The sequence below is a fragment of the Triturus cristatus genome, chromosome 11 (assembly GCF_964204655.1).
Source record: "Triturus cristatus chromosome 11, aTriCri1.1, whole genome shotgun sequence".
Classification (NCBI taxonomy): Eukaryota; Metazoa; Chordata; class Amphibia; order Caudata; family Salamandridae; genus Triturus; species Triturus cristatus.
The window spans coordinates 1,140,046,989-1,140,050,164 of NC_140594.1; the positions used below are offsets into that span (position 1 = coordinate 1,140,046,989).

Sequence of the window (3,176 nt, forward strand, 5' to 3'; positions counted from 1 at the left end):
GTGCAAATTTTTATATGTTCTCCAAGCAGGATTTGTTTTAATGCAACATGTCACAAAACGGAAATATCATGAACAGATTAATCAGACGTTAAATTAAAAAAACAAATGAAATACTTAGGCAGGCATCTCGATCGCCCCATCTGCTACATTCATTGTCCTATTAGATGCTATTTTCCAAAAAGCAGAGTCACCACTCACATGTGCTGGTAATAAATATGTTGCGGGCGGTAGACAATGAAAGGGCTGAACCCCGACCAGACATTCTAACTCTAGCATCTCTATATTAAAAAGCATTTCTAGGCAATATTTAGCATGTGAATAAAAGTAGGCAAGATCCACCGATGAATCTGGCAAAAGTCCCCAACGATTTTGTGCACACTTGTTCTCTCACCTGAATGCAGCGCCACCTTGTAGCTATCGGATGTAACTGCAGCTCACAAAATGTTATACCAGAGAGCAAGCTGAGAGGACTCCAAGAGGCAGATGTCCATTGAAAGAGCCTCTCATGACAGCAGGAAGGTTGGATATTTCAAGATGGCAACATTTCCTGTCCAACGTCCTCACGTCCCGAACGCTCCCAAACGCTCAAAAGCCTCGCCCTCACCGGGTAGATCTCTGGCTCCCAGTTAAAATCAAATCCTGAGCATGCTAGCGCTAGGATCAAAGAGAGAGGAGAGGGTTAGAGAGCTGCTATCTTGGTAAAGGCCTGAAACTGCTAGTTCCCAAGAGGGTCTGCACTTTCAGTTATGACTGACTGTGAGACGAGAAGATGAAGATTTTCTGCACCCAGCATACATTGCAGCATGCTTAGGCAAATGAGGAGCGAGACCCACCAATCCCTCGCCACTTCGCTGAAAGCTCCTCCTCTGCATAAAGAGAACACTTTTACAAGGGAGCAGAGTGGCGCAGCGGAAGCGTGCTGGGCCCATAACCCAGAGGTCGATGGATCGAAACCATCCTCTGCTATAATATTTCTTGTTTTTTCTTCTGAGAACCAATCTGTCATTTCCACGCTACCAGCAAGGAAAAGCGCAGGCTTGTGCTAGCTATGTGAGAAAAGACTTCTCAACTATCTGTCTCTGCTGAAATACAAGAGAGTGATCGCCAAAGGATCAACCCCATACTTTGAAAGTAAAGATACCCAATTATAAGCATAAATGACTGGTGGGACCGTCACACGTTTTTCTGGGCATGCTTTGAATGTCATTCTTGCCTTTTCGTTCTGCTCTTATCATTCTCCTGGGCATTTCATGGAAGGCACTCTCTTTCTCTTCGCTGCTTTGCTTCCAATGCTGCCTAAATATGTTCATTTCCACTATTTGTACTACTGCTTTCCATTTCTTCTCTTCTGCACAGATTTGGCCTTGGTTTCAATCCCCAGTTCCTTACCCTCTACAAGAAACTTTCTACTGCTTTTCATGTTGGTATCTAAACCAAATGCACCATTGAAACTGGTGCAAGATAGTCATTGAACTCGGGGTTGTAATCTTTAGAACCGAGAGCAAACACATCATAGGGCGTTGGTGGTATAGTGGTGAGCATAGCTACTTCCCAAGCAGTTGACCCGGGTTTGATTCCCGGCCAATTCAGTGCAAATTATTATATGTTCTCCAAGCAGGATTTGTTTTAATGCAACATGTCACAAAACGGAAATATCATGAACAGATTAATCAGACGTTAAATTTAAAAAAAAATGAAATACTTAGGCAGGCATCTCGATCGCCCCATCTGCTACATTCATTGTCCTATTAGATGCTATTTTCCAAAAAGCAGAGTCACCACTCACATGTGCTGGTAATAAATATGTTGCGGGCGGTAGACAATGAAAGGGTTGAACCCCGACCAGACATTCTAACTCTAGCATCTCTATATTAAAAAGCAGTTCTAGGCAATATCTAGCATGTGAATAAAAGTAGGCAAGATCCACCGATGAATCTGGCAAAAGTCCCCAACGATTTTGTGCACACTTGTTCTCTCACCTGAATGCAGCGCCACCTTGTAGCCATCGGATGTAACTGCAGCTCACAAAATGTTATATCAGAGAGCAAGTTGAGAGGACTCCAAGAGGCAGATGTCCATGGAAAGAGCCTCTCACGACAGCAGGAAGGTTGGATATTTCAAGATGGCAACATTTCCTGTCCAATGTCCTCACGTCCCGAACGCTCCCAAACGCTCAAAAGCCTCCCCTCACCGGGTAGATCTCTGGCTCCCAGTTAAAATCAAATCCTGAGCATGCTAGCGCTAGGATCAAAGAGAGAGGAGAGGGTTAGAGAGCTGCTATCTTGGTAAAGGCCTGAAACTGCTAGTTCCCAAGAGGGTCTGCACTTTCAGTTATGACTGACTGTGAGACGAGAAGATGAAGATTTTCTGCACCCAGCATACATTGCAGCATGCTTAGGCAAATGAGGAGCGAGACCCACCAATCCCTCGCCACTTCGCTGAAAGCTCCTCCTCTGCATAAAGAGAGCACTTTTACAAGGGAGCAGAGTGGCGCAGCGGAAGCGTGCTGGGCCCATAACCCAGAGGTCGATGGATCGAAACCATCCTCTGCTATAATATTTCTTGTTTTTTCTTCTGAGAACCAATCTGTCATTTCCACGCTACAAGCAAGGAAAAGCGCAGGCTTGTGCTAGCTATGTGAGAAAAGACTTCTCAACTATCTGTCTCTGCTGAAACACAACAGAGTGATCGCCAAAGGATCAACCCCATACTTTGAAAGTAAAGATACCCAATTATAAGCATAAATGACTGGTGGGACCGTCACATGTTTTTCTGGGCATGCTTTGAATGTCATTCTTGCCTTTTCGTTCTGCTCTTATCATTCTCCTGGGCATTTCATGGAAGGCACTCTCTTTCTCTTCGCTGCTTTGCTTCCAATGCTGCCTAAATATGTTCATTTCCACTATTTGTACTACTGCTTTCCATTTCTTCTCTTCTGCACAGATTTGGCCTTGGTTTCAATCCCCAGTTCCTTACCCTCTACAAGAAACTTTCTACTGCTTTTCATGTTGGTATCTAAACCAAATGCACCATTGAAACTGGTGCAAGATAGTCATTGAACTCGGGGTTGTAATCTTTAGAACCGAGAGCAACCACATCATAGGGCGTTGGTGGTATAGTGGTGAGCATAGCTGCTTCCCAAGCAGTTGACCCGGGTTCGATTCCCGGCCAATGCA

General features: G+C 44.6%; 1 non-coding gene across 1 annotated transcript; it reads left to right on the plus strand.

The window, feature by feature from the left end:
* The first annotated feature begins 3,104 nt into the window (after window positions 1-3,104).
* Window positions 3,105-3,176, plus strand: TRNAG-CCC (transfer RNA glycine (anticodon CCC)). Its single transcript has one exon. It is a non-coding gene; the product is annotated as a tRNA-Gly (tRNA).